The sequence below is a fragment of the Lepidochelys olivacea genome (genome assembly GCF_965140295.1).
Source record: "Lepidochelys olivacea isolate rLepOli2 genome assembly, chromosome: 8".
In the NCBI taxonomy this organism is placed as follows: Eukaryota; Metazoa; Chordata; order Testudines; family Cheloniidae; genus Lepidochelys; species Lepidochelys olivacea.
In genome coordinates, this window is record NC_140418.1 from 108,394,729 (window position 1) to 108,421,807 (window position 27,079).

The following is a 27,079-nucleotide window of genomic DNA, read 5'->3' on the forward strand; positions in this document are numbered from 1 at the left end:
GGGCCCACCGGCCAAGAGGAGGCGAGGCCCCCACCCGTGTGCGAGCAGAGCAGCCCCCACCCCCCGCCACGGGGCACAGGCTGCAGCAGCGTTGGGGCCCTGGCGTCAGGCAGGGCCAGGCCACGGCCATGTCGGGGTGGCAGGACGGTGCCCCACCGCGAGCTGGCAGCCCACCACGCTGCACCCCACTCCAGCATGCCCCATTAATGGGGCACGGATTGAGTCAGGGATTAATTAATTCGAGGCATCATTAATTATGAAAGCCCCTGGAGCCTGCAGGCAGGAGGCTGCGGTAAGGCCCTAGTGCCTTGCAGCCAGGGGCACGGCTGTAGGGTTGCCAACTTTCTGATTGCAGAAAACCAAACACTCTTGCCCTGCCCCCTGCCTGAGGCCCTGTCCTGCCCCGCCCCTTCTACGAGGCCCCGCCCCCTCATTCCATCTCCCCCTCCCTCTGTCGCTTGCTCTCCCCCACCCTCACTCACTCGCTCATTTTCACCGGGCTGAGGCAGTGGGCTGGGATGTGTTGTGGGGGGAGGGCTCCGGCTGGGGGTGCTGACTCTGGGGTGGGGCTGGGGATGAGGGGTTTGATGTGCAGGAGGGGGCTCTGGGCTGGGACAGGAAGTTGGGGTGAGGGCTCCAGGGTGGAACCAGAAATGAGGGGTTCGGGGGTGCGGGAGATGGCTCAGGTCTAGGGCAGGGGGTTGGGGCATGGGGAGGGGTGTGCGCTCCGGATGGTGCCGACCTCAGGCAGCTCCCGGAAGCAACCAGCACGTCTCTCTGGCTCCTAGGCACAGGGGCGGCCAGGGGGCTCTGTGCGCTGCCCGCGCCAACAGGCACCTCCCCCACAGGTCCCATTGGCTGCCATTCCTGGCCAATGGGAGCTGCGGAACGGGTGCTGGGGGCGGGAAGACTGCATAGAACCCCCTATGCCTAGGAGCCAGAGAGACGTGCCAGCCGCTTCCGGGAGCCATGCGGAGCTGGGCAGGGAGCCTGCCAGCCCTGCAACAACTGGACTTTTAATGGCCCTGTCAGGGGTGCTGACCGGAGCTGCCAGGGTCCCTTTTTGACTGGGCGTTCCAGTCGAAAACCGGACACCTGGCAACCCTAAGCACAGGGAAGGCCTTGTGTGAGGGGCTCGGGCCAGGGCCTCATGGGGGCAGGGGTGATGGAGAGTCAGTGGAGGGAAGGGGCAGGGGTGTCTGTGGGGGACGGAGCAGCTGGGACGATGGGGTTCTGGGGGTGCGTAGCAGTAGAGGGTCAGGGAGGGGGCATCGGGGTTGATGGGGTGTCTGGGGGGAGGGGCAGCGGGGGGACTGACATTGGCAGGTGGCCGAGATGCTCACGTGGGGTTGGGGTGTGTAATCACTGCTGGCCACATGGGCCCTGCCTCCTGCCTCTGGGTTTGCAGCAGGGAGTTGGGTTTTGCTTCTCTGGAGAGCAGGCTGGAACACCGCTGCCCCTCGCCCCCCTCCTGCAGGAAGGCCCTGGGCATGGGGCTGTGCCAGTCACTGGGCTCCAGGCATGGGGTGCGTGGTGTGGGGCGAGAGTGCCCTCTGGTGGCTCCAGTGGTGCATCCCACAGCGCATGCCCCGATGATTCCCTGCTGCTGAGCCTTCCGGGCTCTGGTTGGGACCTGCCGGCCCCTGTTGTCACAGCTGGGGGCTGGCAGGCCTACCCGCTGTTACCTGTGCACATGAGGGCACCCCACCTTTTCCCAGTCCATAGGGCTCCAGGCGAAAAGCACCTACCCTTACCCAATCTGTAGGGCTCAGGGCCACCCGTACCCAATACGTAGGGCTCCGGGTGTATACTACCTCTGCAGGTTCACAGGACCTTTCACCAGTGAAAGAGCCTTACACAGTAATATCCGACATAACCCCTATTTATTAACAATCACCAAAAACAGACAGGTTTCAGAGTAGCAGCCGTGTTAGTCTGTATTCGCAAAAAGAAAAGGAGGACTTGTGGCACCTGAGAGACTAACCCATTTATTTGAGCATGAGCTTTCATGAGCTACAGCTCCCTTCAGACTGCACACACAGTGCTCACCACGCCCAATAAGACAGATGAACTTTTCTTGATGATCAGTCCACCTGAGGACTCCAGTTTCTGCACAGTGTCACTGGCAGAGTGTTGAGGTCTGACAGCTCTGACCTTTGGGGCTGTGTCCTGGAGTTGGTTCCCAAAGAACTTCCTTTTGGACCCCAGTTTATATAGGAAAATTGGAGTCCTTTTTAGCTATACCTTAACCAATCATTATACTCAAATTTTACGAACCAATCCTAACATTGTAACAAAATTCTCTAACCAATCCTACCCCAACACTTTAATTAATTTACATCTTGCAAAATGTATTAAGTAACAGATAGAAACAATTAAAGAACCAGACAGAGACCATACAGATAAACACTAGAGAAGTGGGGACCATAACGACAGAACAATAAAGAAAGGAGGATTTCACAAGCACAACTGATTTCTGACAGACAGGATGGTATCAAACTAAGTTTTCAGTTGAGAACTGATTTCTTGACGGACAGGATGGTATCAAACTAAGTTTTCTTTAACCATCTTAAGATCTGTTTCTTTATCTGGTGATAGTGGGGCCATTAGGACGGGGTCTCCTTCTTACCAGCCGGATCTGACATTGTTTTAATGTAATGTAGATGGAACGTGAGGATGTGACTTCCTGCTTCTCAGCTAATGGCTGCTGCGTGGCTGCTCTTTTAATCTGGCTGCAGCCGAAGGCCTTATCCTTACACCGCGGTGTGCACCTCACTGGGGGAAAGCTGGGGAAGGGTGTAAGATGGTGCCACCCGCTATCAGTGCCTGGCAAAGGGCACAAGCGACGAGTCAGCCAGACGAGTTAGTCTAACTCATGAGGCCATCAGGCCTCTGCACCACTCCAGGGATTTCGGCCTTTGCCCAGGAGCCCTACCGAACGTCACGGCCTCAGAGCAGTCCAGACCTCAGCACAGCAGCTGGGCCACCTGACCCGTCCTGCTGCACCAGCAAACACGGGGGCTCCGGCTCCCCTGCCCTGGTGTGTCCCTTTCTGCCCCCCCTTGTCCCTACTGTCCTGTCTCTGTCGCTCTCCACTTTCCCTTGGCGCCTGAGGGCAGCTGTGCCACACGGCCGCAGCGCAATGAGCCATGCCAGCCCTTCCAGCTGTGTCCCGCCTGAGAGCATGCAGGAGAGGGATGCGATCAGCCAGACGCTGCCCCAGACCCCAACCCGTGACATGAACTGGCACCTGGGGCAACTGTTGTCGCAACGAGCCAGCCAACCCAGAGCATCCATCTGTGCCTGACCTGCTGCCTGCAATCCTGAGAACAACACAAGCCGCATTTCCCCTCCTTTATGCGGGTCTCTTCTGTCAACAGCAGTGCAAGTGTCCATCCTCCGCAGCTCAGAGCCGAGCAACCAAACTAACACTTCCAGCCCACCAGGAAAGGTGGCCCACAAAACCAGACTGACTGGGCTCCTCCCAGGGGTTTGGTTCCGTTGTTTTATAATCATTCCGTTTCCATTACGTGCCCTGTCACTTGGGTTAGCTCTTTTCCCTTGCATGCCCTACCTGTAAATCTCCAAACTCGAGGGTGCATTTCTTCGGGTCTCTGCCTTGGGCCAGAGCAGGCGGAGGTCTCTGGACACCAAACCCTGACTCTTGTGTAGCATTGGACCGTGTCAGGGTCCCATTAATCCCTTTGACGCTGGGCCCCTTCATTCCATCTGACTTAGAGCAGCAGCACCTGGGGCGCAGAGCCGCCCCCTTGGGACGCTCAGCCCGTCTCAGGCACCCCGCTCTCACTGGTCGGGCAGTAGTGGGCCCCGTGCGGCATGGTGCCGGCAATCCAGCCTCACCATCATCCAGGACTAAATTTGCCAGACACTTTTAGCCTCTTTCCAAGGGTGACCATATTCCCTCTGCCGAATGCGGGGGCTGCGCTGACGGACCGGCAGGGGGAGCGGCCAGCCCCATGCACTGCATCTTTGCCCTGCCACCAGCCTTGCACACCCACCCCCATCAGCGGCCACTGGACCCCCCACTCACCACTGGTGGGCAGGCAGCTGGTGAGCAGCGATCTGGCCAGCAGCAGGACCCGCCAGTACTGATGGGAGGGAGACAGAAAATACGGGACAATTTGCCCATTTTTAAGAAAAAATCGGGACACCTTCAGGAGGGCTTAAATACGGGACTGTCCCTTTAAAAACAGGACGTCTGTCATCCTACTCTTTCCCAGGCACCCAGAACAAAGCAGGGCAATGGGGCAGCAGCCCACCTGTGGGTCGCATCATTCACGGAGTGGGGCAGGAGGAAGGCCAGGCCTTGTCCCTTCTCCCAAGCAGCACCCCACCCAGGCTTGGGGCAACCTGCCAGAGCTCACCAAGAAGTTTCCTCCTCAGCCACGGCGAGGTCCCTCTGGCCCCCTGCTGCCCCCAGCAAGGCTTCGTGACTTGTACAGAAACGCTCCTGCACTTGTTCCCCTTCGCCTCCTCCCCAGCCCAGCGGGGTGCTGCCGTCACCCAGCCCTAAACACCAGTGGTAACGGGTTGCCGCTGAGCGGGGCCTGCCATGTCCAGCCTGAGCAACACAAACGGCCCCTTTCAGGAGCAGCCCCAAAGCTGGCACCCCTCCGGCCCCTGAGCCGGGTGCTCTCCCTCTACCTGCCAGCAGGTATCTGATGCGCTCAGTGAGTACTGATTACACTGATTTCCAGTGAGTCACTGATTACAGTTCCTGAGAGCTGGCCAAGATGCTAGGTCCAGAAGGAGGCACAAGCGATTGAAGTCCAATAGTGGGTTGGGGACCCCGGCGTGCACAGCCGAGGGCGAAGCTGTCATTGGTTTTATTACCACGAGACGTAAAAACACAAATGTTCCAACCCACAAGACAATAGAGCTGCAGAGCCAGGACTGAAGCAGGCTGATGGAGCACATTAGGTGTGTCAGTATTGAGTGAGAGTCCTAGGCTTCTGTAAAAACCTGTGCAAAAGAATCCAGTGTGGACTCAAGGCCATTTTCAGTGTGCACGAGGATGGCACAAACATCAAAAATATGGAAGGCCTCACGCATTTGCGTGTCATCCTTGTGCAGGGGCCGTGCTAATCTTCTCTGCAGGTTCCAATTTTAGTATCTGTGCTGCCACCACAAATCACCATCGAGGGTCAGACTTCGGAGAGAGCCGAGCACTTCTGCTACCTCGGTAGCCAACTCTCGCAAAACACCGACAGTGAGATCCAGCACAGGACCCAGTGTGCAAGAGCTTCCTTTGGGAAATTGCTCCGAAGCATTTTCACAGCCCGTGACAGGACCCGGGTCTATAAGACAACGGTTATTCCTACACTCCTCTATGGATGTGAAAGAACTCAAATGAGAAATTGCGGAACTATTAACTATGGTTTGTAACCTGTGCTTTAAATCAGCTTCTGGTACCCAATGACTGGAAGATAGCGAATGTAACACCAATATTTAAGAAGGGCTCTAGAGGTGATCCTGGAAATTACAGGCCGGTAAGTCTAACGTCAGTACCGGGCAAATCAGTTGAAACAATAGTAAAGAATAAAATTGTCAGACACATAGAAGAACCTAAATTGTTGGGCAAAAGTCAACATGGTTTCTGTAATGGGAGATCATGTCTTACTAACCTATTAGAGTTCTTTGAAGGGGTCAACAAACATGGAAAAGGGGGATCCAGTGGACATAGTGTACTTAGATTTCCAGAAAGCCTTTGACAAGGTCCCTCACCAAAGGCTCTTACATAAATTAAGTTGTCATGGGATAAGAGGGAAGATCCTTTCATGGATTGAGAACTGGTTAAAAAACAGGGAACAAAGCGTAGGAATAAATGGTAAATTTTCAGAATGGAGAGGGGTAACTAGTGGTGTTCCCCAAGGGTCAGTCCTAGGACCAATCCTATTCAACTTATTCATAAATGATCTGGAGAAAAGGGGTAAATAGTGAGGTGGCAAAGTTTGCAGACAACACTAAACTGCTCAAGATAGTTAAGACCAAAGCAGACTGTGAAGAACTTCAAAAAGATCTCACAAAACTAAGTGATTAGGCAACAAAATGGCAAATGAAATTTAATGTGGATAAATGTAAAGTAATGCACATTGGAAAAAATAACCCCAACTATACATGCAATATGATGGGGGCTAATTTAGCTACAACTGATCAGGAGAAAGATCTTGGAGTCATCGTGGATAGTTCTCTGAAGACGTCCACGCAGTGTGCAGCAGCAGTCAAAAAAGCAAACGGGATGTTAGGAATCATTAAAAACGGGGATAGAGAATAAGACGGAGAATATCTTATTGCCCTTATATAAATCCATGGTACACCCACATCTTGAATACTGCGTACAGATGTGGTCCTCTCATCTCAAAAAAGATATACTGGCATTAGAAAAGGTTCAGAGAAGAGCAACTAAAATGATTAGGGGTTTGGAATGGGTCCCATATGAGGAGAGATTAAAGAGGCTAGGACTTTTCAGCTTGGAAAAGAGGAGACTAAGGGGGGATAGGTAGAGGTCTATAAAATCATGACTGGTGTGGAGAAAGTGAATAAGGAAAAGTTATTTACTTGTTCCCATAAGAACTAGGGGCCACCAAATGAAATCAATTGGCAGCAGGTTTAAAACAAATCAAAGGAAGTTCTTCTGCACTCAGCGCACAGTCAACCTGTGGAACTCCTTGCCTGAGGAGGTTGTGAAGGCTAGGACTACAACAGGGTTTAAAAGAAAACTGGATAAATCCATGGAGGTTAAGTCCATTAATGGCTATTAGCCAGGATGGGTAAGGAATGGTGTCCCTAGCCTCTGTTTGTCAGAGGGTGGAGATGGATGGCAGGCGAGAGATGACTTGATCATTACCTGTTCGGTTCACTCCCTCTGGGGCACCTGGCATTGGGCACTGTCGGGAGACAGGATACTGGGCTGGAAGGACCTTTGGTCTGACCCAGTTTGGCCGTTCTTATGTTCTTGTGTTCTAACCTGGGTGACTTCAAGAATCTGGAGAGGTATCACCAACGATGTCTTAGGAAGATCCTTCACGTCAAGTGGTCGGCCATGGGCTCCGTTCCGCTGGCTCTGCTGATCCGCATCCCTTGTGTCTGAGGGAGGCTGGCAGGCCTGGGTCCGGCCTGCCCTGGGCCAGGAGCAGGTGCTGTGCAGAGGCAGAGAGGCCTGGCTTGGCCCAGCCCTGCCCCCCTGTGGCTGACGTGACGCTGGACAGAGCCAGAGATGGGCTAACGTGGTGTAACCCTTCGGCCCGGCGTAGTCAGCAGCAACAAGGGCCGGTTCCATGTCCTGGGGTTCCCCTTCACAACACAAAACAGAGCCAGCTCGAGCCCCCACCCAGTAGCTAAGATAATGTAACACAGCCCCAGGCACCCCAAGAGGCCGTACGTCCCCTCTCGCATGCTCCCGATCTGTGCACAACAAAAGGGTCCTTTTATTCACAGGGAGCCAGAGCCCAGCCTGATGGGGAGCCTGCCTCAGAGCTGACTGGTTCTCCACAGTAGGGGCTGAGCTGACAGAGGTGCTGCTCATCGCTCTACCGCAGCCACTTGCCCCCCAGCTCTTTCCATCCCCAGAGGACCCCCAGCCCACCTCCCTGCAGCCATGGCCTCTCAGGATCTGCTGTTTCCAGCCCTGACTTTGGCTGAGCCTGTCTGTTCCAGCACCCAGGCAGGGGGTGCGTCCCGCAGCCATGCCGGTGTGGGCACAGGGCACAGCTGAGGGCCAGCGCGAGAATGCCTTGCTGCTGTGAGCCGCGCTGGCTCCTCCGAGGCGTGGAGTCAGGCACGGGCCTGGGATCCAGACATCTGGCTGCGCGTGGCTGGAATGTGCCAGGCCTGTTGACTACAGTCGTTAGTCTGGGGCATCTGCCTGGCAGCATGGCGGCTCTAATTAGCCAAAGTGCTCTGTTCCTTGCAAGCCCAGTTCTGCACGAGAACTGCAAAGCCCTAAACCCACTTTGCAATCAGCATCCCTGCCTGGCCCTCCCAGCTCTGTGCTTCCTGCCAGTGCAGAGCAGCCGTGGCCTAGGCCCCCTTGGGATGCAGCAGCCTCATCAGAGGTGCTCAATGGGGGCCCAGCTGTGGGCTCAGTTGGCGGGCAGCTGGGGCGGGTCTCGGGCCCCTGGGCGTGAGCTGAATGCTCCAGCGAGGTGCTCACAGGGCTCAGGCCAAGGACAGGGGTGAGGTGGGCACAACCTGTGGAGGAGAGCTGTGATCAGAGAGAGCTCCTCAGTCGGCAGCTGGACGAGGTCAATGGCTGGAAGGTGAAAAGACAATTCAGATTGGGACTGTCACAAATTACACCGGGATTAACAATTGGACCAACTCTCCCAGGGACACGGTGCCTCTCCAGCATGCTGGGCCAGAGCGTGCTCAGAGCTCCCCTGGGCTGAGGCCCCGTAGGTTCCTCCCCCGTGTAACCCTTCTGCCCGTCAGAGTTGGCAGCAACAAGGGCCGGGTTCAATATCTAGGCGTTCCATTCCAATAACACAATGCAAACCGGCTCGAGCCCCCACCCAGCGACCTGGGACAAATATATACCACCCCCGCTGGGCGCCTCCAAGAGGCAATACTTCCCCTCTCGCAAGCACATAGTCTGAGTGTAGCAAAAGTCTTTTAATAACAGAGAGAAACAATGTGGCATTATGTTGGGGAAACACCACCAACTGGATTCATAACACAACCCATGAGCAAAAACAACCCCACCCCAGGCAAATTGGGGCATGCCCTTTTCCCTTTGGTTCTTGAGTCCAGCAACCCCAAAAGTCCAATGCCCCAAAAGTCTCTGTCCCTGGTCAGGGCAGCCCCAGAGTTCGAAAGTTTATCGGCGGAGCTTTACCTCCCAACCTGGGTGGAAATGGGACGGGGGTAAGAGGCACCTTACGTGATCTGAAGCTGACCGCCCCATAGCTCCATAGCGGCGCTCCGCTCCGCCAGCCGCCCCACAAAACTCCTTCGCGCAGCTGCACTCCGCTCCACCAGCCGCCCCACGAACTCCTTCGCTCAGCTGCGCTCCGCTCCACCAGCCGCCCCACGAACTCCTTCGCTCAGCTGCGCTCCGCTCTGCCAGCCGCCCCACGAACTCCTTCACTCAGCTCCACGGCCCACAAGCAGCTCCTGCCATCCACACACTGCTCCGCGTCGAACTGCTTCACCAGCCGTCCCGCAAACTGCTCCACAATATATCTTCAGGCTCCCCCACTACTTAACACAACACTCAGTGATTTCAGCTCTTAGGTGAATTCAGCTTATAGTAGGGGAGCCCCAGTGCTGGTGCACTGTCAGCCCAAAGTGAGCTCAGCAGCCTATAACTAGACTTCTAATGAAATCAAAATTAGCTCTGATATTCCACAGTGGAGAGAGGAGGAAGTACAATCAGCATGTAAGGCCCTCACCAAGGGGCCCATGCCACCAAGTATTAATACTTGTCCCCAGCCTCTCTCCATTCACACAGTTTTGGAACCCATGACCCTTGCCTAGCGAGTGCTACTTAGATGATGGTGAATCCCTCCATCGTAACAAAAGGCCACGTACAGTTCCAAGCACAGTTCCCATAATCAGGGTAATAACAATTTATTCTTCCTGCCCCAATAACAGAGACACTGGGGATCCCACAGCGGCCAAAGTGACCATTTGGGCAGCTATGGTCTCATTCTAGGCGTGGTGGGTGTGCCTATGCAAATGAGATCTGCCCCTGAAGTTCTTTTCCACAACTTGCCACACCTCACCACCAGATGTCAGGGTGGAGCTCATCCTGACACTGCTTACATCCTCCCCCCAGCCAAGACTTTGTCGTCCCGACAAATCACACTCCCTTTATACCAACTCATTGGTTTCCTCCAAAGGGCCTCAGGAAGCCCACTTTAGCTTCCACAAGCCTGTGTGCTAAATGTATTGGCTCCTCACTAGTCACCCCAGGTGCATCATAAGTTAACCGTTTCACTGGTCTTATCACCCTGTCTCGTCTATTGAGAATCTCTGTTGCCGAAGTAAGGGGAACATCCTCTTGAGTGACGGATGGAGAGGCTTCCCTGGAGGGTCCCTCGGCTACTGGCGTAGGCCCCTGCACTCCTAGTTCTAACGCTGGAGGGTCCAAGGTGCCCAGGACATCCTCTACCTGTCTGTCCCCATTGTCCAATAACCTGTGTGTGTCATCACAGGGGGGTCTCATCAGCAGCACCGGGGTATCAGAAAGGGGCCTAAATAGTTCCGCCATTGGGTTTAGGGCGGAAGAGGGAAAACTCTCGTTTGGTTCAGCTGATCGAGACTGAAATCTTGTCTCCATCCCAGGATACACCAGGGTTGTGTCTTCCTCCTCAGACTCACTCTCAGATGTGCAGAATAGGGGTAAGTTAGCTGCAGGGGGCCCACTGTCTGTGTTGGATGGCGGCTTTGGTCTAGCACCTCTGTTCTGCCCGGCGGCCCTGCCGTGGCCCATCTCACAAGGGGTGCTTACCAATTCCCCCACAGGGAGCAAAAGGTTTCTATGCACCGTCTTTATTTGCCCTGGACCGTCTTCAGGTTTGATCTTGTAGACCGGCAGATCTCCCAGCTTTTCCATCACCAGGTAAGGTATTGCCTTCCATCTGTCAGCTATCTTGTGTTTGCCAGCAATACCCAAATTTCGCAGCAAGACTCTGTCCCCCGGCTGGAGCTCCTGCGAACGCACTCTAGCATCATATCGATGTTTGTTGCGGTCTGCGTTCTTCCGAGCCGCAGCGGTAGCTAAGCGATAAGCATCCCGCAGCTTTTCTCTTAGTCGGGATACATATTGCTGATGAGTTTCATAGCTATCTCCATCCTCTGATACACCAAAGCACAAGTCTATGGGTAATCTTGGTTCTCGCCCAAACATCAAGAGATATGGGGTGACTCCCGTAGCATCGTTCTTTGTGGCATTGTAGGCATGCACCAGAAATGCGACATGCTGGCTCCAGGTTGCCTTCTGCTCTGGTCGCAAAGTTCCCAACATATCTAATAGGGTTCGATTGAACCTCTCTGGCTGAGGATCACCTTGGGGGTGATAAGGCGTTGTCCTAGACTTTTTAATTCCTGCTATCTTCAGCACCTCCTTCAGAAGGTGACTCTCAAAATCCCGCCCCTGATCAGAGTGTATCCGAGCCGGGAATCCATAGACTGAGAAATATTTGTCCCACAATACTCGAGCAACGGTGGTGGCCCTCTGATCACGTGTGGGATATGCTTGTGCATACCGTGTAAAATGGTCAGTCACTACTAGAATGTTTCCAACATTCCTCTTGTCTACCTCTACAGACAAGAAATCAATGCATACCAACTCCAAAGGTTTGTTGCTGGTGATGTTCTTGAGATATGCAGCCCTCGTGGGCAGAGTTTTCCTTTGAACACATCGAGCGCAAGTCTCACATTTCCTGCGAACATCTTCAGCCATTCGGGGCCAATAGAACCTACTACGAATAAGTTCCAGGGTCCTCTCCATCCCTAAATGCCCAAAGTCATCATGCAGGGCCCTCATGGCCAGGGCTCTGTACTTTTTTGGCAGTACTAGTTGTGCTCGTTGTTTTTGTAAAGGGTCAGTGGTCATTCGGTGTAGCACTCCCTGAATCAGTTTTAGTTTGGTCCATTCTCTCAATAGTAGTTTACCCTCCGGGTTAGGTGGGACAACCGCAGTTGGGCTTCGCCCCTCCCTTTTGGCAAGTAGTGTATCACGAATGTCAATATCTTGCCGCTGGGCTTCTTGCCAGTCAGCCGCATTGAGCATGGGCAAAGGAGATTGGTCTAATGCAATATAGTTCACCGAAGCAGAAGGCATGCATTCAGGGGGCAGGCCCAAAGCTTCTGCAACACATCCCTGAAAGTCTTCACGGGCCTCTGGCTCTCGGCGACTCACACTGCAAATAGCTCTCACTCCATCTGTGGGTATCACAGCAACTTCTGGAGCCTGCGGACGCCTGGACAATGCATCTGCATCTACATTGCTTCTCCCTGATCGGTACTGAATGCTGAACTCATAGCTAGCCAAGGCGGCCACCCATCTCTGCCCTGTAGCATCCAGCTTAGCACTTGTTAACACATAAGTCAGTGGATTGTTGTCTGTCCACACCTGGAACTGAGCACCATACAAGTAGTCTCGAAATTTCTCAGTGATGGCCCATTTCAAGGCCAAAAACTCCAGCTTGTGGGTGGGATAGCGAGTTTCACTATCAGACAATCCTCGGCTGGCAAAGGCTACCGGTTTACATTTGCCTTCCACTTCCTGGTACAGGACTGCTCCCAGACCCTCCAAACTGGCATCAGTATGCAGGATAAATGGTTTGCTTGGGTCAGCAAAAACTAGGACTGGAGCATGAGTTAGGCAAGTAATGATTTCTCGAAAAGCCCTTTCACATCTCTCATCCCACCGTGGCCCAAATGGTGCAAAGGGGCCATTGTGTCTCTGCACAGGAGGCTTTGGGGACCTCCCCTTATTCTTGGACTTAGATTTGTTCTTGCTGGACTGATGTCCCCTGGTAAGATCATTCAGAGGCTTTACAATCGTAGCATAGTTTTTCACAAATCTGCGGTAGTAGCCACTAAATCCAAGGAAGGTCTTGAGTTCTCTGTAGTTACTTGGACGTGGCCATGTAGTGAGTGCTTCTATTTTATCAGGATCAGTACTCACACCTTCTTGGGACACAATGTGACCCACATACTTCACTGAGGTTCTGCAGAACTGGCATTTGTCAATTGAAAGCTTCAGACCATAATCCTCCAACCTATCAAGCACTTTAAGAAGTCTTTCTTCATGCTCCTCTAAGGTTCTTCCAAACACAATCAGGTCATCCAAATAAACTAACACTTGCAGTAAATTCATGTCTCCCACAACTTTCTCCATGAGACGTTGAAAAGTGGCAGGTGCTCCAGAAATCCCTTGGGGCATGCGTTCGAACTGATAAAACCCTAATGGGCAGATGAAGGCTGTCTTCTCCTTATCTTCTTCTCCCAGAGGGATCTGGTAGTATCCACTTCGAAGATCCAACACAGAGAACCACTGGCTTCCCAGCAAACAGTCTAAGGCGTCTTGCACTCGAGGCATAGTGTACTGGTCGACCACAGTACGGCTGTTTAGGGTGCGGTAGTCAATACACATCCGGATTTTCCCATTCTTTTTGCGGACTACCACAATGGGTGAGGCGTATGGGCTGCGGGACTCTGTAATGATGCCATTCGCAGCCAGCTCCTGAAGATGATGTCGCACATCTTCCATCTCAGAGAGAGCAATCTTCCTAGATCTCTCCCTGAAAGGTCGAGAGTCATGTAGTCTGATATTGTGCTCTACTCCTTTTGCACATCCCACATCCCACTCATGCAGTGAGAACACCTTGGATCTTTCACAAAGTTTCTTCCTCAGGCGATCTTTCCAGTCCTCGGACACTGGTGAATCTCCAAAGTCAAACTTTGCTGGGTCTATTGCCGGAACTGGAGTTTCATACTGGGGTTTTACAATCGACTCAGGCTCAAAGAGGTCTGCTATCTTTTGTCCTTGCTTCACAAAAATATCACGACTCGTTTCATTAGCAATCAGTATAGTCACCCTTTCCTGGGCTTCAGCAGGTAGGGTTATGACTCCACTGGGGACCAGCACTCCTTCAGGGAGCTCTCCTCCCATCGGCTGCTCTATCATTGCTAACGTCCCTTTACTGCCTTTCAGACAGGTACTCATGACAAGCACTTCTTGCTCCGTCCTTGCAGGCACTACTAAGGGGGTTGTGCCCGCGTACTTCAGTGCCCCAAGCAGTAGCTCAGATGTGTCCCTTTTAGCGCTCTCAATTTTCCTATAGGCTTCAGCACAAAGCGTATGGATCATCAGGGTATTCAGGTACTGGTCTCCAGCCCGCCTTCTGCAGTAATCCGCGAGTACCTTGAAGAGACTGGAGTTGGTCCCTATCAGCACAGACACATCAGAAGTCCCTTTAGGGTCAGGGCATATTAAGGCAGCTGTGTCTACCTCTTCTCTTACCCCAGCAACCTCCTCTGGGAATTCCAGGTGCACTATGACATACCCTTGATAGGGGTATTCATCCATGCTGAGGCCACATAGGCCAAGGCCAGTCAGTGGCTGTATAGGCAGGTGCCTAAGCATCTGTTGGTAGAATGACTGAAATATAATAGTCACTTGAGATCCAGTGTCAAGCACTGCTTTACACTCCACCCCTTCGATCCTCACCATGACCTCTGCTCGAGGCCCTATCAGTCCTGCAGGGATCCCAGCTGGAAAGTCTTTTCTGGGGGAATCTTCAAATCCTGCAGACCTGGGGGGTCCCCGTCCCCAGACCCTCTGGCAGCTACCGGATCTCTCCCAACTGATCCTCAGCTTTCCATACACTAAGGAGGGGTTTTCTTCATTACGGCACTTGGCAGCACTGTGTCCATCCTGACCACATCGGTAGCAGAAGAATTGACCTTTCCCCCTTCGCCTGGGGGGGATGGTGGCTCTAAGTGCGGGCTTCTCAATCGCCACAGTTTGAGGCTTCTTATTCCTAGAAGTCTTAACTCGGTCAACGGTACTTTGCAGCTCAGCTATCCGTTCCGTCAGGACCTGCATTTGTTGGGCAAGTTCCTCTCTGGTGCTCACCATCAGTACACTGGCCATTTGCAGTGGTGTTGTGCTGGCTGGCTCCGATGTTTGGGCTTCCCAAAACTCACTGGCAGCCTGCCTTTCTTCCTCCTCTCGGACCTCTTTTATCAGCTGGGAGTAACTTGGGGGATGTTCCCGTCGTTCTCTTAGCCGGAGATGAAGTAGAATCGGGTTCTGATACTGAGTTCCTCTTACAATTTGAGCCAGTCTGGTCTGATCCATCTGCTCAGCAGTCACTGCTCCCCTCATGACAGCTCTCTGAAGCAGTCTCTCCAGTCTCTGTATGTAGGCTGAAGCCTTCTCGCCCTTTTGTTGTCGGGAATTAAGGAACTTACAGTAGCTGTCTTCAGGGCCCTCTACGCTCCCAAAGTTGTGTTCAAGGGCCTCTAGGCAGTCCTTCACACTGACCCCAGGGTCAATGAGCTTCAGGGTGCGAATCACATCTAATGCTGGGCCGCCAAGGCTCTCTATAAGGCATCTTCGCTTTTCTGCATCTGGTACGGCCCACTCTTGCAGCATTTCAGTGGTATGCTCTAACCAGGGTTCAAACTCCTCCTCCCCAGCAAATAATCTTAACTTACGACAAGAGTCTGACTCAGCATGGGGCAGCACAACCTTTTCCAATATTTGCCCCAGAGCTTTTGTCCAATCATCAGCCGAGGCTGCAGCCTCCGAGCTAGAAGCTGCTGAGCCAGGGCCCAACAAACCTGACATATTAGCCATTATACAAACAGTAATTTCCTCAAAATATAAGCACAAACAAAAAAAATATATAAATTGTTTCCCAATGTAGTGGATCACTCAACAGGTGCTTGCGAGGGGTACTGACCCAGGCGATCCCGGACGAGCCCCCAAAAATGTAACCCTTCTGCCCGTCAGAGTTGGCAGCAACAAGGGCCGGGTTCAATATCTAGGGGTTCCATTCCAATAACACAATGCAAACCGGCTCGAGCCCCCACCCAGCGACCTGGGACAAATATATACCACCCCCGCTGGGCGCCTCCAAGAGGCAATACTTCCCCTCTCGCAAGCACATAGTCTGAGTGTAGCAAAAGTCTTTTAATAACAGAGAGAAACAATGTGGCATTATGTTGGGGAAACACCACCAACTGGATTCATAACACAACCCATGAGCAAAAACAACCCCACCCCAGGCAAATTGGGGCATGCCCTTTTCCCTTTGGTTCTTGAGTCCAGCAACCCCAAAAGTCCAATGCCCCAAAAGTCTCTGTCCCTGGTCAGGGCAGCCCCAGAGTTCGAAAGTTTATCGGCGGAGCTTTACCTCCCAACCTGGGTGGAAATGGGACGGGGGTAAGAGGCACCTTACGTGATCTGAAGCTGACCGCCCCATAGCTCCATAGCGGCGCTCCGCTCCGCCAGCCGCCCCACAAAACTCCTTCGCGCAGCTGCACTCCGCTCCACCAGCCGCCCCACGAACTCCTTCGCTCAGCTGCGCTCCGCTCCACCAGCCGCCCCACGAACTCCTTCGCTCAGCTGCGCTCCGCTCCGCCAGCCGCCCCACGAACTCCTTCACTCAGCTCCACGGCCCACAAGCAGCTCCTGCCATCCACACACTGCTCCGCGTCGAACTGCTTCACCAGCCGTCCCGCAAACTGCTCCACAATATATCTTCAGGCTCCCCCACTACTTAACACAACACTCAGTGATTTCAGCTCTTAGGTGAATTCAGCTTATAGTAGGGGAGCCCCAGTGCTGGTGCACTGTCAGCCCAAAGTGAGCTCAGCAGCCTATAACTAGACTTCTAATGAAATCAAAATTAGCTCTGATATTCCACAGTGGAGAGAGGAGGAAGTACAATCAGCATGTAAGGCCCTCACCAAGGGGCCCATGCCACCAAGTATTAATACTTGTCCCCAGCCTCTCTCCATTCACACAGTTTTGGAACCCATGACCCTTGCCTAGCGAGTGCTACTTAGATGATGGTGAATCCCTCCATCGTAACAAAAGGCCACGTACAGTTCCAAGCACAGTTCCCATAATCAGGGTAATAACAATTTATTCTTCCTGCCCCAATAACAGAGACACTGGGGATCCCACAGCGGCCAAAGTGACCATTTGGGCAGCTATGGTCTCATTCTAGGCGTGGTGGGTGTGCCTATGCAAATGAGATCTGCCCCTGAAGTTCTTTTCCACAACTTGCCACACCTCACCACCAGATGTCAGGGTGGAGCTCATCCTGACACTGCTTACACCCGTCTAGCATCTTTCAGTCTCCAGGACTGTCAGTGCCCCCAGGGTCTCTTTGAGAGGACCCCAGAAGGGGAGTGGGGGGTGGGTGCAGCAGCTCAGCCTCTCGTTATTTTCGTCCACCCCTTAGGCCTGATTTCCAGCACCCTGGTTCTGGTCCACGAGTTCCCAGTCCCCAGGCACGTTGTACCACACGTCAGTGTGAGTGTCACTCACTCGCCCAGTTACGTTTTCCGGGTCCAGCATCACACCATCGCCTGCCGGGGGAGCTACAGATTCCGCTCATGCCGGGGAGCTCTTTCATTGTGTGTCCACAGGGAAACAGCTTCCCCGGGAGCCTGGGGGAGTTCCCGTCTAATTAGCCTCTAGCCCAGGGCTTGGGGCACGCTGTTCAAATCCCTTCTCCCTGTGGGCAGCACCACAGTGACAAACTGGCCACCCGCCTCCCAGGCGATGCCCTAACCGCTCTGAGCCGGGGTGTGTGTGTGTGTCCTGGGCCCCAGGCAGCAAGAAAGGAGCCCGCAAATCCTGGCCCCAGGGATGCCCGGGGCCTGCCGCTGCCTCCCTGGGCTGCTCCCTGGGCCCAGCCCCAAATGGAGTGTCTCTGAATGCAGACTCACCCATCCGCCTCGGGGCCTGGTGCAGGGCCGGTTCCAGCTCCGCCCGCTGTGTGCTCCTGCGACGCCAGCCCGTCTGCCCCAGGCTCTGTGCCACTGCGGGCTCTTGCCGGTTGGGGAGGGATGCCGCCCTAGCTCAGGCTACGGTCACACAGGGATCTGTGTTGGGGCAGGTGTGAGCACCCAGCTGAACTCCTCACAGGAGGGGCAGGGAGCTGGGGAACTGCCGTCCCACCCTTCATCTTCTGGTGCTTGATGCACCCCCTGCATGGGACAGTGGCCCGGTTAACGCCCACCTTCCAGAGACCTCATCATAGAACTGCAGCTTTGCCAAAATCCTGGGCCTTGCATGCCTCGAACACAGCTCAAGCTGAACCCTGGCATGGGCCGGTGGCCGCCTAGCTGCATGCTGAGCCGAACGTCGGCGCAGGCCACGGGCCATGACGGGTTAAAACGCAGGCGGCTGGAGCATCACCAGCAGGTGGCTCGCGGCTGTCCTGGGATGCAGAAGGGTCGGCTCATGCAGGCCCTAGGAATTGTGGGCTAGCATTGGTGACTAGCAACGCGTGCACGAGCTGTGGTGTCTGGCTCCCCAGGGGTGGGCGGGGGGTCCCTGGGGGCATGCACACCTGTGGTGTCTGGAGCCCTGGGGGCCGGGCGGGGGGTCCCTGGGGGCATGCACAGCTGTGGTGTCAGGCTCCCTGGAGGCCGGGCTGGGGGTCCCTGGGGGCATGCACAGCTGTGGTGTCTGGCGCCCTGGGGGCCGGGCGGGGGGTCCCTGGGGGCATGCACGAGCTGTGGTGTCTGGCGCCCTGGGGGCCGGGCGGGGGGTCCCTGGGGGCATGCATAGCTGTGGTGTCTGGCGCCCTGGGGGCCGGGCGGGGGGTCCCTGGGGGCATGCACGAGCTGTGGTGTCTGGCGCCCTGGGGGCCAGGCGGGGGGTCCCTGGAGGCATGCACAGCTGTGGTGTCTGACGCCCTGGGGGCCGGGCTGGGGGTCCCTGGGGGCATGCACAGCTGTGGTGTCTGGCGCCCTGGGGGCCGGGCTGGGGGTCCCTGGGGGCATGCATAGCTGTGGTGTCTGGCGCCCTGGGGGCCAGGCGGGGGGTCCCTGGGGGCATGCATAGCTGTGGTGTCTGGAGCCCTGGGGGCCGGGCTGGGGGTCCCTGGGGGTATGCACAGCTGTGGTGTCTGGCGCCCTGGGGGCCGGGCGGGGGGTCCCTGGGGGCATGCACAGCTGTGGTGTCTGGCTCCCCGGGGGTCGGGAGGGGTCCCTGGGGGCATGCACAGCTGTGGTCTCTGGCGCCCTGGGGGCCATGGGCTCACAGCAGCCAGGCAGGAGGCCGGGCCGAAGTTCAGAGCCTCCCCATTGGCGCCACTGGCAGGAAGCCCCCATGGAGCAGGGCTCTGGATCTTGCGTGTTTGTGGAAAGGAGCTGAGGCTGAGAGGTTCCTGTTAATTTGTCTCTGCACTAACCCCCCCGGGAGGTGCAGCGAGAGTCGCTACATGCTGCCACGGCCCGCGAGCAATCTCTGCTCCTGCTCGATGAGCCAGCACGGCTTGAGCACAGACACGGGCTCGTGTTTTACACCTGCCACTTCTCAGTGTGGCCTCGCCAGCCCACCTGGTTGGCTGAAAAATGAAGCAGTCACGTGGGTGGACGTCTCTGCTATTGACCGGAGCCTCTGGCCCTGACTCAAGCCTCTGCCTGTGTTTAGTGCCCCAGCTGGGAGTGCGAGACGCGTCAGGACCTGGCTCACTTCTCGGAGGAATTTTGCCTTATTTGAAGTTGGAAAATTTTCTGAGACCCTGCACAAGGCTCCTGGGTGCCTCAATTACGCAGCCTCATTCTGGTCTGCTCCGGTTCTCCAGGGCCAGGCCCACGCCCCCAGCATGGGGCCCTGGCTGACGTGGGACGAGCCAGCCAGGGAGTACAGACAAACCCACGCGGTGTAGGGAGCTAACCCAGCCGACGCTGGTGTGAATTGAACGTTGCACTCAGCCTGTGGTTGGGCACTGGCGCGCGGGGTCAGCTCTCCCCCAACCCCGCACTGATGACGATTCAAACTGGCCAAAGGAAATCCTTCTCCAGTTACTGCATAATCAGACTGTGGAACTCACTGCCTCAGGAAGTCAAGGCCAAACACTTAGATTTGAGGATGGACTGGAAGAATTCATCTTCCTCTGCAACTTCTGTTGGAGGCAGGATGTGGGCTAGCCGGGTCTCCAGTCTGCCAGTAACTACGTTCCTCTGCCACTCATTGGGGAATTCAAAGCAGCCTTTGGGGGAAGATTCCCCTGTCTTTGTTCAGTGTTGCTGCTCCCTCCTGGAGCCTGGGCCTCACTCCGCCCCCCCAAGACACGCGGGCCCCTCGCCTGCTGCTTCAGGCAGCCACAGACTTTGTGAGCTGCCAGGACCTCCCACAGGCAACACTGATTTGCTTAAAGAAAAGGAGGACTTGTGGCACCTTAGAGACTAACCAATTTATTTGAGCATGAGCTTTCGTGAGCTACAGCTCACTTCATCGGATGCATACCGTGGAAACTGCAGCAGACTTTATATATACACAGAGAATATGAAACAATACCTCCTCCCACCCCACTGTCCTGCTGGTAATAGCTTATCTAAAGTGATCATCAGGTGGGCCATTTCCAGCACAAATCCAGGTTTTCTCACCCTCCACCCTCCCTCCCACACACACACAAATTTGCTTGGAATCTTTCTAAGGTCACCCTCTGTTCCATGCCTTTCATTCTCCCCTCAAACCTTCCTGTAGCTGCCACACCTGGGAGGGGGAACACATCAAACCCCACCCAGGGAATGAGTTCTTGTCCGACCTGCTTTGCCCCATTGATCCAGCCCCACTGAGCACATGAGAAATGGCAGTGGTGGCAATGGGCCATAACAGAGGTGGGCTCTCCTGGCTTGGCCCAGAGGGCTGCTGTGCCCATGCCCTTGCAGAGGGCAGATGGGAGCAGTTGCCCCAGACCCAGAGCAGGTTCTGGTTCTGGAGGGGGCAGGCCCCTTGGCAGAGCTCTGCCTACCTCTCTGTGGCACCACGAAGCAGCTGGGCTGTGCAGCGCGGCGGGCCAAGCACGCAGGTGGGAGGGATCTGCTGACAGCATGATTATAGCGTCTGATTAAATATTTGTGCCGAGTGACAAAGGCCTGGGCTGGCTGGGAAATCACTTCCCACCAAGGTAGCTGTTAAGGGGCTGACTGGCACCCAGATTATAGGGGTGCAGGGGAATTGCTCAGAGCTGACAAACCTGTTGTGACAAACACACACTTTGAGTGTAAGGGATGCAGCTCTGCTGCCGCCTGGCGAGGACAACGTCTGAGTGTCAGCGTTGCCTGGGAAGTGCAATATCCCGCTCCCGGACAGCCCCTCCCAGCAGAACTGCTGTGCCATGCACGGCCGGGGCAGCCAGTGCTGGGATTCCCACACGGCCCACATGGGACCTCAGCAGGGAGCAGGACAGTCCAGCAGAGGAGCCTAACCCACCCAGTGGGCTGCGCCTACAGAGTGGCAGGCAGCAGGCATTGCCTATGGACAAACCCTTCCCAGACAGTGGCTTCACCCAGGCTGGGGGGACCCTGCACCTCCCACTGAGTGCCTTGTAGGCCAGGTGCACCTCCTGGGGCTGGTGGGGAGCATGGGGCCAGGGCAGGGCACAGAGCTCTGCAGGAACATGCTGTCCCCAGCCCACTCCAGAGATGGCAGCTGCATCACAACCAGCTGCAACTCCCTCCTGAGCCCTCAGGCCAGGCCAGGCCAGGCCAGGGAGTCGTCCCGCCCCACATCTCTCCTGGGTGCTGCAGGCTCCATTCTCCTCCCCATGTGGAGCAAATGGGAGATGGATGGCTGCACAGAGAGCCGTGACCAGCCGAGCACATCTGAGCTCCATGACAGGAGTGGGGCGAGCCCAGGGGTGGCTCTCAAGGCCTGCTGGAAAGGAGGGGTCTGACCAGTGCAATTCCTGCAGAGAGGGGCCAGCGCAGGAGGATAGGGCAGAGACATCTGATGGTGTCTGTATCGAGCAGAGTCTTCACCAGCGCAGCCAGGGCAGTTTCGTGCCATGCCGTGCCAGGTCCTGGGGTCACACTGGCCGGGGCCAGGATCCCGGCAGAGGCTGGTGACATGGAGCCAGTTTGCTTCTCAATAACCTTGCCAAGGCAGGACTGGCGTGAGCCAATCTGGGACCTGATGCTTCATGGCTCTGCCCCGTGACCCACCCTCTGTTGGATTGGCAGGGCCAGAATTCCCTCAGAACAGTGGGTCTTGGAGATCACACCCCATGAAGACGCATGTGTGGCTGCCGGTCTCAGAGCAACCGTCGCGGGCTCCCTTGCAGACCCAGGCAGACGTCACAGCGCAGGTTACAAAGGGAGCAGCTCCCACTCCCAGAGTGACCATCACAGGCTCTCTGCAGACCCAGGCAGACTTCGCAGTGTATGCTACAATGGGGGCGGCTCCCGCTGTCTGAGCAACTGTCGCAGGCTCTCTGCAAACCCAGGTAGACGTTGCAGCACGGGTAATGACGGGGGCAGCTCCCGCTCTCAGAACGACCATTGCAGGCTCTCTGGAGACACACGCAGACGTCGCATTGCAAGTACCGACGGGGGCGGCTTCCGCTCTCAGAGCAACCGTCGCAGGCTCCCTGCAGACCCAGGCAGGCATTGCAACATGGGTAATGACGGGGGTGGCTCCCACTCTCAGAGCAACTGTTGCAGGCTCCCTGCAGACCCAGGCAGGCATTGCAACATAGGTAATGACAGGGGTGGCTCCCACTCTCAGAGCGACTGTTGCAGGCTCCCTGCAGACCCAGGCAGGCATTGCAACATGGGTAATGACGGGGGTGGCTCCCACTCTCAGAGCAACTGTTGCAGGCTCCCTGCAGACCCAGGCAGGCATTGCAACATAGGTAATGACAGGGGCTGCTCCTGCTCTCAGAGCGACCATCGCAGGCTCCCTGCAGACCCAGGCAGATGCTGCAGGTAACGACAGGGGCAGGTTTTTCAAGATTTAATCACAACCATGAGGGCCAGAAAGGGACTTTTTGGGACACGAAAGCTGTGATGACGCCAGGCGCTGGGCCCTTGCTGCCTGTCCCTCAGGCTGGCCTCATGCCCAGCACTGGGAGGTCGGGAGTGGCCGCCATTCAGGAAAGCCACTGGTGCTGTGGGCTGGAGTCTGAGAACAGCTGGCTCCTGTGTGTGGCAGGGCCTGAGGGTGCCGTCTCTGCAGGGATGATGGTGATTCCCTCTGGCCAGCCAGGAGGGGCTCACTATGCTGCAGGCAGCGGTGCAGGTCCCATACAGCATCTCCAGGCCCTGCTCTGTGCCCATGGCTGGTGTGCGCTTGCCACGCTGCTCTGGCCTGGCGTGGTCCTGATTTCCCTGAGCTCCGTGTTAGCAACTTGGGAAGAGCCAACATGGGGAGGATGGAAGCCATCAGGCTTCGTAAGGGTCTCGTGGGTGCAAGGATGAGGCTGGGCCTTTCCAGGGCGAAAGGGGGGCTGCTGTTCATCTGGGCCCAGCCCAGGCGCAGAGCCCAGAATGTCACCCCAGGGGTGCCACAGGGCCCACCCCGCCCACAGGGCCCAGCCCCAGCACGCTGCCCTGGGCAGCCGCACAGCACAGCCCCATGCCCCAGGCTGTGCTAAGACGGACGAATACCCCTGATGGCCAGGCCAGCTGGGTCCAGTTGCAGGTCCCCTGCTCAGAGAAGCGAAGCCGTGGGACTGAGAGGGGAAGGGGTCCCCAGGGCCCGTGGCAGAAGGACACCGCAGGGGAGATGGAGACGCGCGGCAGAGGGATGGAGACAGACTGGGACGACGGACGGATGGCTAGTCAACCCAGTGCCCGCCCGCACAGCGTGCCTGGCCAGCGGTGCTGCAGGCTTGTCTATGCTAAGCGGCTAATTGAGGGCTTTGGAAGTGCAGCTGGGGGCCGGAAGGGCGTTCAGCTGCAGGAAGATTCTTCATTAATATGCCGGTGGGTTGGCTGATCAGTCGGCAGTTTAATGAAGGCCTAGCCAGGGCCACAGCTGCCTCACTGGCCCCAAAAGCAGCTAATGAGTCCCTGTGTCTGCAGCCGCCGTGTGTGCTGCTCCTGCTTGCCGGCCCCTGGACATCCAAAGGCTCGTTAGTGCTCTCTGGGGGGACTGTGTGAGCTGGTGTCACGGCCTGAGGGGGAGTCAGGGTCCTGCATCCCCACTTCCTGCGATTCACTGTGATTCTCAGCCGGCCAGTAAAACAGGGTTATTAGAGACGACAGGAACACAGTTCAAACCAGAGCTTGCAGGCATAAACAGGATCCCTTAGTCAGGCCCTTCTGGGGGGCAGGGAGATTAGACCTCACCTTGGGGCTCCCTCCTCTTCCCCAGCCAACTGCCAAAACTAGAAACCCCTCCAGCCGTCTCCCCCAGCCTCCCCCCAGCTCCTCTTCCAGCCTTTGTCCAGTTTCCCCAGGCAGAAGGTGTCACCTGGCCCCAACCCGCTTCCTGGCTTAGGTTACAGGCTCAGGTATCTTCCCTCAGGTGAAGTCTCCCATCCCCAGTGAAACTCCCCTGCAACATCCCCAGGTCAAATCCGCCCCCCGCCCTGCTGCGTCACAGATGGGCAGAGGAGACACGGCCAGGGCAGAGCACACACCCGCCCAGTGACTGAGAGCTGCTGGCCCCGTGCCGCTCCCAGAGAGCGAGCCAGGGCGGCACACGCCTGCTCTGTCAGCCCATCTCTACCCATGCTGCTGGGGTCCTCCCAGCTCGCGGAAGCCAGGAGGTGAGACACAGTGAGCAAACCAAGCTTTGCTGTGACATCCCTCCTGCAGCCGGCCCTCGGTGAGCAGCCGGGGGGCACAGGCAGCCTGGGGCCAAGGAAACAGGCCAGCGCTCCCTGGACTGCCAGGGGCTGGGCAGAGCCAGCGCTACTGTTTGCCTGGTGAGGGCTGAGGACACAGCGGACAAAGACTGGGACCTCAAGCTGAGTGGAGCCCAGACCCCTCCCCATCCAGGGACCACAGAGAGTGATGAGAGAGGAACACTGCCTCTCTCAAACCCTGCAATGCTGCCCTCCAGCCCAGGGCCCCACACAGACCCCATTATCCCGCACGCCACTCTAGGCTCCCCTCCCCTCCCCTCCATTTCTCCCATGCCCTGCTTCAACCCACATAGACCCCATTCTACCCCATGCCATACCTGGACCCCCTCCCCTCCCTTTGCCTCTCTGTCACGGAGTGTGGGGGAGTCCAGGCCCTGCACCCCTCTTCCTGGGATTCACTGAGACTCTCAGCCAGCCAGTAAAACAGAAGGTTTATTGGACAACAGGAACACAGTCCAAAACAGAGCTTGTGGGTACCCCCAGGACCCCTCAGTCAAGTCCTTCTGGGGGAGCAGGGAGCTTAGACCCCAGGCCTGGGGTTCCCTGTGTTCCTCCACCCAGCCCCAACCTGAAACTAAACCCCCCCAGCAGGCTCCCTCCTGCAGCCTCCGTCCACATTCTGGGGCAGAGGTGTTACCTCCCCCTCCTGGCTCAGGTGACAGGCTCTCAGGTCTCCCATCCCCAGGGCACATTCCCAGGTCAACACTCCCCCCTCCCTGCTGAGTCACATCGTCACATCTCTCCCCCCTTCGAGACTGAACTGAGCGGGGTCACGCTGACCAGTGACCTGGGGAAGTTCGGGGCCCCCTCTCCGGGACAGCGCGTCCGCTATCAGGTTGGCACTTCCCTTCACGTGGACCACGTCCATGTCGTAATCCTGCAGGGGCAGGCTCCACCTCAGGAGTTTGGCATTGGCTCCTTTCATCTGGTGCAGCCAGGTCAGGGGAGAGTGGTCGGTGTACACGGTGAAGTGTCGCCCGAAGAGATAGGGTTCTAGTTTCTTGAGGGCCCACACCATGGCCAGGCACTCCTTCTCGATGGCCGCGGAGTGTTGCTCCCGGGATAGCAACTTCTTGCTCAGGTACACGATGGGGTGTCTCTCCCCCTTTTCATCCTCCTGCATTAACACTGCCCCCAGTCCCGTGTCGGAGGCGTCGGTGAACACCACAAAGGGCTTGTCAAAGTCTGGGTTTGCCAGAACTGGGCCACTGACCAGAGCCTCCTTCAGCGCCCGGAAAGCCTCCTAGCACTGCTCAGTCCAGACCACCTTGTCTGGCTTCCCCTTCTTGCATAGCTCAGTGATGGGGGTGGCTATGGCGCTAAAGTGGGGCACAAATCTTTGGTAGTATCCTGCCATCCCAATAAAGGCTTGGACCTGCTTTTTGGTGTGGGGAGCGGGCCAGTCTCTGATCACTTCCACCTTGGCTGGTTCCGGCTTTAGGCGGCCGCTCCCCACCCGATGGCCCAGGTAAGATACTTCCGCCATCCCCACCTTGCACTTCTCCACTTTTACAGTCAGCCCAGCCCCCTGGAGTCGGTCCAGCACTTGTCTAACCTGGGACACGTGGTCCTCCCAGGTCTGGCTAAAGACACAGATGTCATCAATATACGCCACGGCAAAACTCTCCATCCCCCTCAGGAGCTGGTCCACCAGGCGCTGGAAGGTGGCCGGCGCTCCCTCGAGGCCGAAAGGCAGGGTCAGGAACTCATAGAGCCCCAGAGGGGTGATAAAGGCCGATTTCAGCCGGGCATCTGCATCCAGCGGCACTTGCCAGTAGCCCTTTGTAAGGTCCATGGTGGTGAGGTACCGAGCTCCTCCCAGCTTGTCTAGGAGCTCGTCCGGCCTGGGCATAGGGTAGGCATCAGATACAGTGATGGCATTGAGCTTCCGATAGTCTACACAGAACCGGACCGACCCGTCCTTTTTGAGGACCAGCACCACCGGCGAGGCCCAAGGGCTGGCCGATGGCTGGATCACCCCCAAAGCCAGCATGTCCTGGACCTCTCTTTCCAGGTCCTGAGCAGTTTTCCCTGTGACTCGGAAGGGGGAGCATCTTATCGGCGGGTGCGACCCCGTCTGCACCCGGTGGACAGTCAGATTAGTGCGTCCAGGCTGGTTGGAAAAGAGCTGTCGGTACGGATGCAGCACCTCCCTGATCTCAGCTTGCTGGGCAGGGGTTAGCTGATCCGAGAGGGGAATTGTTTCCAGGGGGGAACCAGCTCTGGTCCCAGGGAATAGATCTACTAAAGGGTCATCTCCCTGCTCTTCCCACTGTCCACACACGGCCAACACCACATTCCCCCTGGCATAATATGGCTTCATCATATTCACATGGTACACCCGGCGGTGGTGCGCCCGGTTCGACAGCTCCACCACATAGTTTACCTCATTGAGCTGCTTGACGACCTTGAAAGGGCCCTCCCAGGCGGCCTGTAGTTTGTTCTTTCTCACTGGGATGAGAATCATCACCTGATCCCCGGTGGCGTAGGCACGGGCCCGTGCCGTGCGGTCATACCAGACCTTCTGCTTCCTCTGGGCTCTGGCCAGATTCTCCCTGGCCAGGCCCATGAGTTCAGCCAGTCTCTCTCGGAAGATCAGGACATACTCCACCACTGACTCTCCATCGGGAGTGGCCTTCCCCTCCCACTCATCTCTCATCAGGTCCAGGGGACCCCTCACCCTCCTTCCATATAACAGTTCGAAAGGCGAAAATCCGGTCGACTCCTGGGGCACCTCCCTGTATGCGAACAGCAGGTGA